Raw genomic sequence first — 17,227 nt, 5'->3', positions numbered from 1 at the left:
GTGTTTCCTTGGGAATATAGTGTGTCAGATCAGAGCTCTTTGTTAACCAGGGACTTATTTACTTGCTTCTTTTTTTTTCTGTCCTGTCTTTTTCCTGGCTGTTTGGGGACTCGCCCGCCAACCCTGTCCTCCATGCATTAGAACATATCTGTATTGTTACCAATTGTCCTGTTTACAGTATTGACTTGATTGTGTGATTACAATTACAGTTTTAAATTCTACAATCCCCTGGTTTCTTGTAGACCTTCAGAAATTTGTGCCTTCCCAGTCAGCCATCTTTTCATTTTGATCTATGAGCTGCATTTTTAATCTTACATTTTATTAAATCCTTAATCACAGAAGTTGAAGTTCAACAGAATTACGTCTGTACAGACAATGTGTCTTCCATTTCATTTTTATTTCATTAGTTTCGAATGAATAAAAAGATAATTAATATGGTAATAAGGGACGACACACTTAGTGACAGTTAACTCTTCTAACTCCCACTCTGAGGACAGCTTATTTGTTAGGGTTTTAATGTTTATTCTTTTGTGATCTTCTACTCACATGTAGATATGTAGCTACAACAAATACTGTATTTTTATGTAGACACATGGGTACCTTCCCACACATGGCACAAACACATGCCTACCTAAGAATTTTAAGCACAAGTGATTTGATGTGCCCTCTGTTGTCTGTTCCTGTAGCTCAACAGTAGTTACATTGTATCATCTCACCAGAGTCTTAGTTACATTGTATCATCTCACCAGAGGCTTGCCACATAGTGTTAGTGCCTGAGTGACATTCTGTTCCAGCGTTTTAATTTTACCAACAATACTGGCACTGTAGATTTGCTGTGACAATTTCTGCACAAATCTGACCTATCTGCTGAATAAGTTCTGTGGTATGAACTTTCTGCTCAAAGACGTGTTCAAGCTTTCGTTAGAGTTTGGCAGCTGCCTTCGGCCACGGTTCAGCTGCAGTAACTGAGTTCCCTCTTTGTGTGTTACTGAGGTCTTCCCTTTTCCCAGCTGCTGTTTTGTTTTGATAGCCTTTCTGTTTGAATGTCTCTTTCTTTTGCTACTATGGCAGGAAATGTTAAGAGTTGGTGAAATCTGTGGCCTGCAAGATGGCTCTGCAAGGTAAGGTGCTTGGACTAAAGACCAATGCCCTGAAGTTTATTTCAGGAACCCACATGGTTGAAGGAGAGAATAGAATCTACTACTACAAGTTGCCCCCAAGCTCCACATGTGCACCATGTCGTACATATGTATGTCCACACACATGCATTCATGCACACACACATATAAATAAATAAATAAACAAATAAATAAATATAAAAGAGATGAAATTTAATAGAAGGTACAAGATGCAATCTCTTCAATCAGAGCAGTGGGGACTCATATTCTCTAGGGCATGTACATTTGGGGGTTACGGGGATGGCTTGGTGGATCATGTGCTTGAAGCTCGGGTTGGATGGGAACGACAGCCCATGGTTAGGAGGGGGAGATGGGATAAGGCATCCCTGGAACAAACTAGATAGTTAGACTACTTATATAGGCAATCTTTAGGTTCAATTGAGAGACCCTGCCTGAAATAATTTAGGTGGAGACAGGTAGAAGAAGGGTCTCAAGGTCAACCTCAGGACCGTAGGCCTGCACATGTACACACAAATCCAGAAACATCCCCCACAAACTGCGCACGTACACAAGTAGAACAGAAACAGTACACATCATGTTAGTGCTTCAATACTACAAACGTCTCACATAGCAGCCACAATTCTTTTCAGCCATGAAATAAAGCTGATTTGGGTGCCTGAGTTTCAAGGCCACAAGCAGGAGCCACCATGCCTAGTTTTACTTTTTAAAAAATTAATACATAATAATAATCCCATGCAATATTTTTAACACAAGAGAAATACACCTATCTTGTGTAAAAACATTATTTTGGGGTTTCCTCCAGCCACATCTAATTTCAAGTAGCAAATTCCTTTCAGTTGTTTAACATAATTTTCAAAATCTACTGTGTACAAAGCCTACAGGCCATGCAGGATATAGCCACTTGAGACATTGATCTCTACCCTTAGGACCTCCTAAATCAAGAGGAATATAAGTACATATACAAATAGTTACAATGTAATGCAGCTGTGTTAGGCCCACATGTGATTCAAATACAATGTTTGCTCTAGATAATCCTGTAGAAGGGGCCGCTATAAATGCAGAGGAAATGGGTTACAAGTAGATCATCTAGGAGGAAGCACTAGGCTTCTCAGAAATATACAGTCCTAACCATGATGGATGGGCTGGATTACGTATTTTCCTTTACTGTGGGACAAACATGAACATGTTCAATTGAAACTGTTCAGGTTTTAACACTTGGTTTTGTTCTAGGTTTGTGATTTGTGAGTCAGTATTCTCTCAGGACACTGGGCTGCAGCAGTGAGGTGTAGACTCAGGTCATCCAACCACATGATCGAGCCTGACAACATCTCATTCCCCACAGGTCATCAACCTAAAAGAGGACACTTGGTTGATGAAGTGAGCATTTTAAATGTCTTTTTTTGTACTTAAATGAATTCACGAGACTGAAACCCCAGACAGAGGGGCAGCCCTCCTGAGGATTCATTTCCATCCTCTTTCCTGTCCAAACTGTCATACCCCTCTCTCTCTCTCTCTCTCTCTCTCTCTCTCTCTCTCTCTCTCTCTCTCTCTCTTCCTCTCTCTTTCTCTCTTTCTTTCTCTCATACACATACACACCCACACTCACATACACATACACTCACAACATACATTTACACAGTCTTACACACACATGTTCACACACATATACATACACTTACACTCACTCACATTCACACACATACACAACCTCACTCACATGCACACTCATACACACAACACTCTCACATACAGATACACTCACACACTTACACATACATACACCCATTCACATATACACACACTGACATGCATTCACACAACACTCATATACACACATATACTCATACACTTACACACACACTCACACACATGCTCACACTTGTATGAGTATACAACACTCTCAATACATACATACAATCACACACTATATGCTCATACAAACTCACACACACACACACTCATACAACATTCTCAATACATACACTCACAAACTCACACACTCACACAAACTCACACACACGCTCACACACACTCACATAAATACACACACATGACACGCACTCTGAGCCCTTTTACTGTAACCTATAGATATAATGTGGTTACATTATGCATATAGATACAGAAATTCTGGCAAAGGACACAGAATATAGTTTTTCAAATATAAGTATGTGAATTTAGTTAGACTATATGAACTCGATGTAGCATTTGAGGGCTAGGTGTTTTAGTCTGTCAAAGGTTGGTAGCCATGGCAGCAGGGCCTCAGAAGTAAATACTCACATTTTACCCAACATACAATAGAAAATGATATGAAGAATTTAAAAGTTGAAAATTACCTTGCATTGAAAATATGCTCATCAGGGTTTATAAAATAAGATTTCATATTTCTTCCTTGAAAATTTCACATATATGAAATTTATTCAATATATGTATTGATGATAGTCACTTCGGTACTCCACCACAGCTCTCCCTACACAGTTCCCCGATATCTTCATGTCCTTTTAAAGTTATTTATTTTTAATCCATAGTATCAATGTAGTGCTATCATACACACATGGGTATGGGGTAACTGTTCCAGTTGACCATGAACAACCCGTCAGTGGCCACCCTTGCTGACATTTTAACTGTAGGCATAATGTCATTGTGCATGTGTAAAAATAATTTTTGTATTATTTAAATGCTGATTTCTGTGCTTCCTTGTCTTGTTGCAATCTTTATTCTAAGTTATCTCCAGATTCAATGTCGTGATTTGTCAATAAAAGCTTAGCCAATGACTGAGCGGGAGAGAGAATATGACTGGATTTCCTCCAAGCTAGCGGAGGAGCAGGAGAGAGAGGAAGTGGGGAGAGTCCAGGAGAAAACATCTGGAGCCTAGAGAGCCAGTTCAGTACTGAAATGCAAGCAAGTGGGTTCTTCACTAAGACATAGCCGGATTATTTTTGAGGATTAAAACAGAATAATACTGCTCAGTTGTTGTGCTCTAAAATCTTGTTAGATAAATATAGTAGTCCGGTGTCAGTTGTTCGGGAGCTAGCTGGGTTAAGAGGAAAACTGCAACAAACACTATATAAATCGTACTGACATTTATCTGTCTTGTTAACTCTTGCTCCAGTCTTGTGCAGGCAGCCACAGCTCCTAAAGGTTCATGAATACATCAGCCATGTCATGTCTAGAGGACAGCATTTCACAGCTCTTCCCCCTATTGTCCAGCTCTTAGGTTTTCTGTACCTGACCAAGATGCCAAAAATAATACACTGGAGAAAAGATAGCAGTAAAAGGTGCTGGCACGCTTGGGTTTGAGCATGAAGAATAACTAAGCTAGATCCTGATCCATAACAAACTCTTGAGAGTTTTATTTTTATTTAGTTTATTTTTCAGATATTTATTTCAGGCACTTTGCCTTCATGTATGTGTGTGCCTGCACCCAGAAGAGAGTGTCCAGTCCTCTGGAACTGAAGTTATGGCTGGTAATGAGCCCCCACCCAGATACTGGAGACAGAACCTGGGTCCTCTGAAAGAGCAACGGATGTTCTTAACCATTGGGCCATCGCTCCATTCCCCCGAACTCATTAGCATTTCAAGAGACGTAAACAACGAACAAGATTATAGAACACAGCTCGAGGGACAATAGGTGATGTGTGGGATGCACTGTGTGGCCTGGATTGTTTTATAAGTCTCATATAAGAATATGTCCAAAGAAATACAAACTGACGTACTGTTCTGGAGTGAAGGCTGAGGAACAGGAGAATGCTGACCTGCCCAAGAACAAGGCGGCGTTTCCATGTCTCTGCGCAGTTATGTTTCCTGCCCGAAGCAAACGGTTGGAAATTCATAACTGCACAAGTCAAGTAGCATACATGCTCCGTTGTTTACCTGACAGCCCTAAGTCGAGATTCCTTTGTCACGCTGGTGACATCAAGACCACACTTCAAGCTGTATTCCTTCTTCCTCAACTCCAGGGATCAGGTGTTATTTTCACAACTCACAGCACCTCCTGAAGTCCTATTTCACCTTGAAGCCCCATCCCCAGCCTCTCAATGTGCCTAGCAAAGGAAGCCTCATCTTAAAGTATCTCTTGTCCATGTATGTACACAGGGAGAGCTGGGGGCTCAGTGAGAGTTCAGAATGCAGCTAGCACGTGGGCCTTCCAGTAGAATCTTAGTGTTGAAGAAACGCTCCTTGGCAGGGCAACCCAGGCCCCGGAAAACCACGGGACTTAGCTGAAAACCACAGCGAGAATACAAACTGAGCAGCCCCTGTGGAGAGAGGTTCTCACAGTTCGTCTTCACAGTTTGCAGGGTGTCTTCTGGGTCTTAAACGTCGACACGACAAGGAGATGTTACACAGGTTGAAGTGACAGGCACCGAGTGACAACTGATTGGGCTCGAACCTCTTAACTGTGTGACTAAGCGCTGTTCGCCAGATGTTCCATGTGTGAATCACGCAGCACAATGGTCCTCGTTGCACAGAGTTGGCGCATGTGTGCACAGGGTTTCGAACAAGGCTTGCCCCAGCGGGTTTGCAATACCATGATAACTTCGAAACCGATCGCTGCTCTGTTATTTCAGTTGACGCCGATAAGACAGAAAAGAGGACTGGTGGTAAACTTTATGAAGGATTAAATTACACAGTAAACGGCTCAGGGAGAGCAGAGGAGCTGCTCCAGGAATGTCAACTATTACTTCCAAAGTGCTTTGCAAGCAATTTGCGAGCAATTGTGATGATACGTTTAAAGCCCAGGGCAGCATGCAGAGTGGAACCTATGTTCGAGAAATGGTCTGTCAATGTGGAAGTACTTTCTTTCTGCATGAACGTGCATTAAGGCTGAGGCAGTGTTTGTTCACATTCATATTAAGATTGCCTGCTAAGCTCCCCCCCCCGCTTCCCCCTCACCTCAGCCGCAGCCCTGCCCTATACTTGTGTCTGATCCCTGTGTTACTGCACCTGAGAAAATGGCTGTGTCTCACGCCTAGGCTGATCTTGGCAAGTCTTTGAGGGATATCTCCACCAAGGGCCACAGATCTGGCTTAATACAACCAGATTTGGAAATAAAGTCCTCTGAGAATGGATCAGAATTTACCAGCTCAGGCTCAACCAACATGGAGCCCATCAAAGTGAGCCAAGGCCTGGAGACCAGGTCCAGATGGATGGAGTAGGGAGATGTTTATGGAGAAGGGAATTTAGACAACAAACACCCTGGGCACCGAGGTCACGTGGACTGAAGCTGACCTTCTATTCATTCTTCTCCCTAACGCTTCGGAGCGGGGAGGGTGTGCTAACATTGAGACCGGGTACAAGAAGGAGCGTATCAACTTGGGCTGTAGATGGGCTTTGATATCTTTGATACCTTGATTCAGGGTGCTCTGGTGCTGGGTTTATGAGGCCTGGCTGGCTAACGGATGAGTTTTGAGACCTTCAATTCCTTAGGGACCCTGAGTGACTTTGCAGTGGGCTGTAAGGTGGACGAAGTCCAGCTTCATGCTAACCTGAATGTCGAGAGAGTTTGATGGCTCCATCGACCAGAAGGTGAAGACTGCTATCAACCTCGCCTGGGTGCTGGGAGCAGTGCCATTCATTACAGAATAGCAGCCGAGTATCAGCCTGACCCCAGGCCTGCTGTTCAGTTGATGTAAACTACTCCAACCTGATAGGCTGAGGGTGCATTCAGACCCTGGGGCCAGATACCAAACCGATGCTGTCCTCTCCTCTGAGTGGCAAGAACATTAATGTGGGCGTCCATTATTAGTTTGGCCTAGGAATGGGATTTCAAGCATAAATTCATTTTATACTACTTTGCAGCATAGCTACCTGCAGAAATTAGCCTATGTTTTAATGTACACTGGGGATGTGGGGATTGATGAATACCACAGTAGGTCTGCAGCCCAATGGCTTAAAGGTATCACCATTTCACAGTGCAGAAGAAACTCTGTTCATGAAAGGGTCATTTTAGCTGCAGACATGGGGTGGGGAAGATCCCTCTAGAGACCCCCGGCTGCAAGCAGGAGCTGGGACTGTGCAGACCATCGTGAATCCGTGTCTACAGAGAAAACAGAGGATCAGACCTTGGCGTCCAGGCTGAACTGGCACGAAGCAACTGGACGAGACTTTTAACCACAGATCTTCATGTGCTGTTTCCAGCCTAGCCCGCCAATACCTGTTTGAAGCCATGAGTAGTCTGTAGTTGTGCCATTTTTGGTGGTGAGGGTGGGCATGGTGGAGTCAGTTTTCCAGGACTTAATTCTTCCTTGTGTTGTAGTATGACTTTCTCCATTCCTCTTTCTGTCTCTTCTTTCTCTCTTCTTCCTTCCTTCCTTCATCTCTCTTTCCCCCTCTCCCTGCCTCTTTCCTTTCTCTCTTTCCTTCCTTCCTCTCTCCCCCTCTCTCCCTCCCTCTTTCTTTGCTTCTTTCCTCTCTTTCTCCCCTCCCTACCCTCTCTCCTTCCTTCTTTCCTCTCTTTTTTCTTTCTTTCTCTCTTTCTTTCCTCCCTCCCTCTCCCTCTCTATCTCTGCCTTTCTCCCTCTCTGTCTCTGTCTCTGTCTCTCTCCCTCTCTGTCTCTCTCTCTCTCTCTCTCTCTCTCTCTCTCTCTCTCTCTCTCTCTCTGTCTCTCTCTCTCTCTCTCTCTCTCTCTCTCTCTCTCTCTCTCTCTCTCTGTCTCTCTCCCTCTCTGTCTCTCTCCCTCTCTGTCTCTCTCCCTCTCTGTCTCTGTCTCTCTCTGTCTCTCTGTCTCTCTCTCTGTCTTCCCCTCTCCCTCTCTGTCTCTCTGTCTCTCTCTCTCTCTCTTTCTCTCTTTTCTTATTCCCTTTTGGGGCACTGCACCAGAGTATGAGGTAGCCCTCAGATCTCCTGCTCTGAGCTGGGCAGGCACACCATGACAGCCCTAGCAAACTAAGCCGACTTCTGTGAAATCCTCACCAGTCTAATTTCTAGCAGTTTAACGGGTATGTTAAAAACTTCTCTATTTGTGTGGAATTAGAGACCCCTTCAAATGCTAATAATTAACATCCCCTAAAATAAAATGAATATTGAAATGTCAAAAAAAGATTACTTATTAAATTGGTAGCAAACTTCACCATCCACCCCATTCTTAGGATTCTTCCAGTCTTTGTTTTTTACCTCTGTGGGGGGCTCCAGGGGTTCCCATGCAACTTTCTCTACTTGTGCAAAGCTAGCTTTCCTTGGGAGACCAGTTCTCCTTTGGAAATGGTTGATATGCTCTCAGAAAGAGCCTGATTTCCCCATGGAGCCGCAGTAACCAATATCACCGTGTGGTTCCTAGTGCTCCAAAGACACAATCACTGCAGGCCCCTGCAATGCATACCTCACCGGGCCTCTGCAAGCGCTTAACAGGGGAAATCACATTAGGGACTGAGAGCATTGGGTTGTAAGCCCTGAGAGCTGGGGTGGAGGCAGGGAGGGGGCCCTGGGAAAGTTCTGTGTGACCTGTTCATTTTTACTTTTTCTTTTAAGTGGGAAGAACACGAACCTCCCACTGCCACAGCCACGATCACTTACAGGGCAGTTCACTTCCTGGGCTGAATCTTCTTCTCCTCTCATTCATTATCTGCCCTCTTCACACCCGGCCGCTCTTCATGGATGCTGAATTTGGGTCCAGGAAGGGATGGTTTCTGAGTTCCAGTGATGGAGATTTCTCTCAATATCTGCTTGCCTATGCAGGAGATAGGGCATGAGCTGGGAATAGACTGTGGTCCTGGTCAGCTTTGTTTGTCTCGGGCTCCCAGGAACCATTGCGTGTTCCATTGTGTGTTGTAGAAAACAATGGGGTGGGGTTGGCTCTGTACTCGCATCCCAGCTGTGTCATTTATGTGTGCCTTTGGACAGATTTGTTAATTCGCTCCCGGATTCCGTTTCTGTCCCCTGGAAGATGAGTTTCATAAATTTGCACGGCTCCATGCTGACCACGAGGCATGAACTTCCTAACTGTGGAAAAGCACATCGTGGGTGCTCTTTCTCTCCCAACCGTTGCTCAAGCACCAAGTCTGAAACAGAACATTCTCGGGCCCTCTGAACTTCATGGCTTCCTTACCACAGGGCTTGTGTCTGTCTACCTGAGAGTTGTCAGTGAGGCAGGCAACTCACTGGTTGTTGTCCAGACACTCTTATTTCCGCAGCTCACAGGAAGGCTAGTGGCAACATGGATAGACGTCTTCTAGCACGGTTTATATCTCCAACCCCACTCTCCCTGATTGCCATCCCTGACATCTTCCTCCACTGGTAAAAGCTGATGACTTCTGCCACGATCCCCAAGTCTTCTCCGTTCCACCCACTCCTGGCTACTGTGTTCCGAAGCATTAGCCACTGCTACCAGAACCAGCTGGAAATGTCCAGTTCTGACGCCCCAAGTGCAGCAGCGCCTGTCAGCCTCTCAGAGAGCTCTTGTTATCTCTGGTCCCCATTACCTGCTGCTGCTTTTGGCAGGGTAGGTTTGCTGTTTTTTTACACGGAGGTCAAGCCTAGACCTCGCCTAGGTTTCAAGGCTCCCCTGCACTTGAAACACAAGCTTTTGGGCTTTAAAAAATCACTACCACCCAAGAGAGCTCCACGAACTCAGTAACGCCAAGCCAGGTAGCGTCCAGAGTAGGGACTTAAAGGTCGACCTCGGCTCCATTCTAGTATCATCTTCAAGACCAAAGGATGCACCTCAAACCATAGACTCTGGGCAACACTGCGCCAACGGTCCCTACAGTTTGGGACTGTTCATGAACAGCATCTGGTGACAGCAATCGGTGACAGATGGCAAAGAGAACTTGCTGTACCTTTGGTGATCTCCTTACGGAGTCGCTTCTGACGGATTGCACTTGGAGTAATTCTGGACACAGACGCTGTCTCTCCATCTTTGTTGTGTTTACTGGTGGAAGGATAAACAGTGCACAGCCAAGGACCCGTGACCTCAGGCTGTGACGCTAAACTCTGCAGAGAGCAGGAAGGGAGTCATATTATAACAGGCTCCCCCAGGCACAAACCTCGCTCGAAACCCCGCCACCCGGGGCTGAAAGCCCCACAGAGCGCTAGTGAGGACCTGTCACACTGTGTGCTGTTGTGTTTCCACTCCAGTGCGATTGTTAATATCTGCTATCATCTGTAGGCACACCATGTGTTGCTCGTTCCAAACAAAGATGTGAACGAACCATTTACTTGATCTTTGGTTGTTACACTTTTTCTGTTTTCTCATTTTTGCATTTTAAAACACTACACTTTTACTAATTTTAAGGCATTTCATGCATGAGAACAATGTGGGTTTTTTTTTTCATCTTTATTAACTTGGGGATTTCTTATTTACATTTCGATTGTTATTCCTCTTCCTGGTTTCTGGGCCAACATCCCCCTAGCCCCTCCCCCTCCCCTTCTCTATGGGTGTTCCCCTCCCCATCCTCCCCCCATTACTGCCCTCCCCTCAACAATCCCTTTCACTGGGGATTCAGCCTTGGCAGGACCAAGGGCTTCCCCTTCCACTGGTGCTCTTACTAGGCTATTCATTGCTACCTATGAGGTTGGAGCTCAGGGTCAGTCCATGTATAGTCTTTGGGTAGTGGCTTAGTCCCTGGAAGCTCTGGTTGGTTGGCACTGTTGTTCTGATTCACCAACCCTTCCTGCCGGACTCCTAGATCCACCCTGTACTCCCTCACCCTCATTTTCATTTCTCGATCTCATTTTAATTTATTTTAATAATCATCAACAGGCCATTTTTTCTTCTTATTACATTTGTGTGTGTACACACCATGTGTATATGTGCATGAGGTGTGTGCAAACTCACGTGGATGTATACATATCTGTCACAGTGTATGTGTGGAGGTCAGAGAGCAACCTTGCCTTTCTACCATGTTTAACTCAGAAAGAAGCCCTTGCTTCCCACTCCCATGCGTGCCAGGCCAGCTTGCTCAAGCTTTTGGGATTCTCCTGTTCTAGTTCCCCATCTCAGCACGGGGACGGTGGGATTGGAGATGGGTGCAGTGGAACCCATCTCTTCAGCCTTGTGAATTCTCTCGTTCGGAGGAACTGTTTTAGGAACGGGTAGAGAGATGCTTCTTCAAGCGGGGATATATGAAGGACTAAAACGGGTTTTATAGCTTGACACAGAAGCTCACCACCAACGTTACTCTGCGCTCTGAAACTCTAGACCAGGTGATGATGGCACAGGCTTCCCCAGGAGGGTCCAGAATTAGCTTTCCTCTCTTTGATCACAAAGCGTATTCTTTCTGTGCCCCTTTCACTACAAAAGAGTGGAGAGGGTGGTTTCATTCGTTTTCCTATTTTGCGTGGGTTTCATTTGTTTTCCTATTTTGTGTGTCTTGTGCTCATTTGCAGTCGAAACTGAGCTCACTGTGGCCCTCTAATCTCAAACTGGGAGTGAAGAGACAGTAGTAAATTCTATAGAGAGAGCCTTTACCCATGAGACTATAGCTCAGAGACGATACTGACCACACCCCCACCCCACTGCCTCCCTGTCCGTATACATTCACTTAGAAGGATTGCTTCTGCCATGCGCTGATGATAAATGATAACTCGAAAGAGCTGCATGAAGGCCCAGAAATTCCGACGGGCATGAGATAGAACACACTTTGCTTCTGGTTTTGACGGCCATCACTTTGTAAACCGCTCACCATACGGCATCTTCAACGTACTTTCTTAGCTTGGTGGATTGTTGTTCTCCTGAGCACCTCCTTAAAAGTCAGCCATGGATGTGACAGATGGAAAGACAGATCTCAGTGCGCGTCTCTGGGTGCCTGCAGCTAGCTTACAGGACCCTTCCCCGTACATGGAGGAATGCCTCCCTGCACACAGGCATGGCTGGCACCCTGCCACCACACAGGCGGATTCCTCATGGGCCGTGTCCTTTCTCATTTCTAATCAGGGTCTGATTGGCTTCCTGGTAACCCGACTCTCCAATGTGTACACCACAGCCCACAATCCCCCACCCAACTTTTCTTGAGACAGAAGTTTTAGAAAAGCTGTATTTTTTTTTCTTTTGCCCTCCTGAAAGACAAGGAGAAAAACGTCAGAACTATGATTTATTTGTGGTTGAATAGAGCCTGCCTCCAACTGCCTCCAACATCGTCAGCTTACGGCAGGTCGATTCTGTCCCCTGTAAATGTGAGTGGCTGTCTGGTTTCTTTTTCCTTCTGGAGTTTTGGTAAGGGAAACCACTGTGGTATGGCAGTGAGTGAAACAACTACTTTTTGGTCTACCAAGATCAAGAGTAATTATGCAAAAAGGAAACTAATGCTGTGTGAGGCTGCGTAGATGACTGATAAGAAGACTTGCTGCTCCCACAGATGACCAGGGCGTGGTGCCCAGCCCCCACACCAGGTGGCTCACGGTCACCTGCAACTCAGCTCTGGGAGATCGGACATCTGCCTCCGGTCCTTGGACTTACATGAATGTACCCACACATCGACACGGAATCAGAAATAAAGACTTTAGAACAACAGAGCCTCACCCGTACAATAGGAAACAAAGATAGGAAGTTCTGCTTCTCACTTATCACTAGTCAGGAAGAATTAGAATTCTTGGGAGAAAACTGAAAAGCCGTAGGCATAACATTTTCATGAGTACAACCTCTCCAGGTGCTGAGGGACTGAAGCCATCAGACCCGGAGGGCGTATCAGCATTGACGTTTGTGAAAAAGCGCGTGCAGAAATCCGCATTGATTTTAAATGGCATGCCGGGAGAGCCTCAGAAATAATGCACGCTTTTCCATCTTCTAGTTACGATGGAAAAACATATGTTTTGCTCACAATTTTGTCTGGGGTGGTGGTGGGGAACGTGAACTCCCAGCCGATTGCAGTCACATGCGGGCCCCCTTTTCTAGATTGCTTTCAAATAGAAGCGTAACATATGCTGTTCTGTGGAAGAAATAAATAAATAAAGTGAACTTTTTACGATGCTAATTCCTAATACATAGGATTATGGGAAAAAGTCATGTTGTTTAAAACAATCCATCGTTTTTCCCTCTAGGTAGATTCATGGGGGTCGGGGTGGGGACAAGTGATGACTTTAACCCTGGCATATTTTGTGCTACCCCATGGGGCCTGCATATGTTTCTGAATAACTTTCCTCTTTCGGGGTAGAGAGAGTCGACCTCAATAACCACATTAGGAAGAATAATAGGCCAAAGGCACATGTGTTGACAGATGTTTCTACCCCGTGGAAAGAAGATAGAGGAAATTAGATGATGAATTTTAGGGTCTGGAGCCTTTCTAAAGTATTGTATTTTCTTGAGGTCACCAAGTATGTGTTGGCTGCCTTTGGTGACACTGGAACGTCCTTGGAGTGTGTGAATGAGCTCTTGAATTGCTCCCAGGGTGGACTGCTGACCAATTTGTCTCCACTGGCACTTGGATGCAAAATTAGAAACCAGGCCTCTGAACAGCACCGTGGCCTGTGCGAGAACCCTGTGTGATTTATCCTCACTCATTTTCTCTGCTTTCCATGCTAAAATATTTTTACATGGTCAATAAATTACAGAGACTGACGCTAATAAGATGAACTGTGGAAGAAAATATGAGGCTCTGAGCATTTATAAGAATGTGGAGTTGATATTTTAGCTCCACTCCAACCAGGTCTGGACTCGTGGGATCTGTTGAATGAGGGCAACTTTCCTTAATTTGGATAAATTGCATAATGCGTCTTGAGGACTGATGGGTCCCGGGCCACTGATAATCACAAGGGTGTTTAGTGGTTAGGGAACTTCAGAGAAGGGAGGTGGCACTCTTGGAAAGATGAGATAAGTCCTTTAGTATTGAGAAACTAACTTTAATGTTGGCCCAGAGTGACCATGGGTTCCCATCAGTCAACGGTGTCTACCATCCGTAGGCTCCAGTGAGCTCTGGACAGAGGTTGCTTGAGCACCAGAGGAGAGGGTGAATGTTATAGGATGCCCCAGTGCTGGCAACGTTCTCTGTACTTACAATATTATGTAAAATTCCATATGCACATGTGTATGTATATGTGCATGTGCATATATATGGTATGTGTATGTATATGTGTATATGTATATATGAAACTTAAAACTGGGATAGGTTGAAGGTGTTGGAGGAGAGTGTGTTGCTTACTGCTAGAAAGTAGAGCTCTGCCCCCTTTTTTTCTGAGTGTAAGATACAAGGATAATCAAGGAAGTAGCTTTAGGTTAATAAGGAACAACCATTAAGAACTTAGGTTTTGTGCTGTGCTTTCAAATCTGTCGGTTTCACCTAACTATGAGGCAGGCATGGTTTAGGTCCTTTCTGGTTTTGGCTTGTGGACTCTGCCCTGTGTTTTTAGCAATAAGCGGAAACCCCAAACCTCTGAAGGACTCAAAGCTCCACCCGGCGAGCCATCAAAAACCAGATGAGGAAGCCTTCACCAAATAGTTCAGATACTATTGATAGCATGTTTTCTAGCCTGGAGAGGACCCTCTCCTTCCTGAACTCTATTATAATCCAACACTGGCCTTCTACCTTACATGTCACCTTCCTGAACACAGGACCTCTGACAGGACGAGGGCTGGGGTTGTATGTGATTCTTGTGACCACTTGAACTGGGTTGTGGATGTTGGCCAGGCAGGCTTTGTAGATCTGAGAAATGGACAATTTCACTTTTATCGTGTGCAGAGGGGAGGAGGCCACCCTCTCAGTTTCCTCAGCAGCCTTCTATCTAGTTCCTCAGAGCTCTTCATTCTCATGGCTTCTTACCTAGGACCACAATCCATCTGTGTAGAACTCCCCAGACTTGCTGCTACTCCTGAAAGTACCAGGCACATCTTTCCTGCACAGGACACCTTATCTCCGGTTTTCTTTCCTGTTTCTTGCACAAGCCTGTATCTTCTTAGAATCAGCAGGCAGGAAGCAAGTGTTGGTGGCTTTAATAGGAAGACTCCATATTCTGGTCTAATTGCCATTCTTTGGGTTTCAGACAGAAGGGGTCTTTCCCTCTTCTGTTTTATGAATTTTGCTGAGACTTGGATTATCAGGGTTTCTTTTTTTAAAAGGTACATCTGGTGTCGCTGAACTTTTTCTGATGCTGGAGAGAGTTCTGACTCCTATATCTACACACATCTTCTCTAGATTTCTTTTTATATTTCTCTAAACGTATTCGGGATCTTTATTTAATCTTCATGTGAAACCTTACAGAAATATAAATGGTTTATGGAAATGCATTATATAGGATGATAAATAACTTAATTTGGAGGAAACATTGTCCTTCTGGCTGCTGAGTCCCTTGGCATTTTAACCTTTTCTTTGAGTCTCACATTCTGTCATGGTCACCAGAGTCAAAGCATATACAGTGGTGGCCATGTCTCTCTCTCTTTTCCTCTCTGTTCTTTTAAGGATACATTTTTTGCATTTATTTTTATTTCGAATTTCACCCTCCAAATTACCATGGCAAGGCAAGATGTATATTTCTGTTTCTCAGATAGGGAAGTCATGACATAAGATGTAACCAGCAAGGGCCTACTCCCTTTTGCAACAATGTAGAAAATCATAGCCAGAGAGGAAGATACCTCAGTACCGTCCTTGTACCTCCTGACTGCGGACAAGCAGAGGCTTCTTTCCAGCATATGTCCAACGGCCAGCAATGTCATCATTCATGCTGGGAGAAATGGCTGGGGCCAACTCAGACTCTGGTTCTAGTCTGCTTTTATTAAGCAGACATGGTGGGTAGTTGTGGGCCCTGTAAGGCAATTTGCCCACAGTGCACCCATTAGTTAAATTGTGTAAAGTTTCAGAAACACATTTTCATTGTCTATAAAGCAAAGGTGAAAGAACTTGCCTTTTGGAATATATTTAAGAGACAAATGTAGTAACTGTACATTACCTGGCACTACTTTAAGTGCTCATTAGATACATTAAGTAAAAAATCTTTCACAAAGTAACTTTTTAGTATTAACAGTTTTCCAGATGGGATAAAATTGTTAACAAAAAGAAAACCCAACACACACACAAAAGAACCCAATAACACTGTAGCAAAAATAATAGTAGCAATCATAGTTGGGTTCCTAGATCCTCAGAGTCCACTCAGTTGGCCATATTGTCCACATTTTCTGATGAAGCGATTAAGCAATGTGTCAGCTTAGACTGAGGCTGGGATTTGAATCTTGGCAGAGCAGCAAGGGAGATCAGTTATCTCTGAAAGTGTAAGAAAGATATCCTGTTACCCTTCGGCTTCCCCTGAAGACCTTAGCTAGGGAAAAACCGGGAATAACAGCCAGCTCTTCTACCAAGCCAGATCATTTCCCAATTCTTCTGGAAAGGAAAACAGATTCCTGCAACAGTGTGGATCATGAATTCTGCTTAGGAGAACATTTCCTGCTGTGTCTTGGGTCTTCCTATGCTTTCAGTCCTACATTCTCAAGCTCCTTGGCAAAGCCCCGAACCTGAAATGGGCAGGGTTTGGACACGATTTGAAGTGGATTTGAGAGCCCAAGCAGAAGACTTCACCCCCAGGGACTGTTGTAGGAGCAGAGGGGACCTGATCCATCTCTCTGGATGGTACTGTAATTTCAGAACAATGACTCCAGATTTTTAGTGGTGTACCTTTGCTGTGACGTTACAGAGGTGTGTACACTCCCCTTTCCTTGCGGTCTTGGGCTTCTCCCGTACAGAAATCCCTGCCAGTGGTCACTGATTGTTCTTTAGTATCGTTTTAGGGTTATAATTTTCTAGTCTCAGAACATCATGCAGAGCTGCACATTGTTACACAGTGATTCTGATGCGGTCTGCTAGTTTTTCTTACCAGCTCATTTGGGATGCCCTATGGGGGAGTCTTGGAAATTATCTCAGATATGAAAGCTCAAAGGCACAGTGTAGAGGCAAGCTCTTGATTTACTCAATGCAGACTGTGTAGCAATCAGCTCCTATGCTGAGCTCCACCTCACCCTGCAGCCCTTCTCACCCTCTCCACCCTTCCCTGCGACTCACACCACCAGGCAGGACAGTGTTGCTGAACTGGGATGAATACACCATTGTGTTGGGTTTAGAAAGAGGCCAGTAGTTAGCACATCCATGAATAAAGACTAGATTTTCCAGATGGTGTTTAAATATTTCCCAAGATTGCTAGGGAGTGCTGTGTGTTTAAAATTTACTAATAAGCAACA

Source organism: Rattus rattus, chromosome 3 (genome assembly GCF_011064425.1).
Source record: "Rattus rattus isolate New Zealand chromosome 3, Rrattus_CSIRO_v1, whole genome shotgun sequence".
In the NCBI taxonomy this organism is placed as follows: domain Eukaryota; kingdom Metazoa; phylum Chordata; class Mammalia; order Rodentia; family Muridae; genus Rattus; species Rattus rattus.
The sequence above is the reverse complement of the archived record's forward strand: the minus strand, read 5'-3'. Positions refer to the sequence as shown.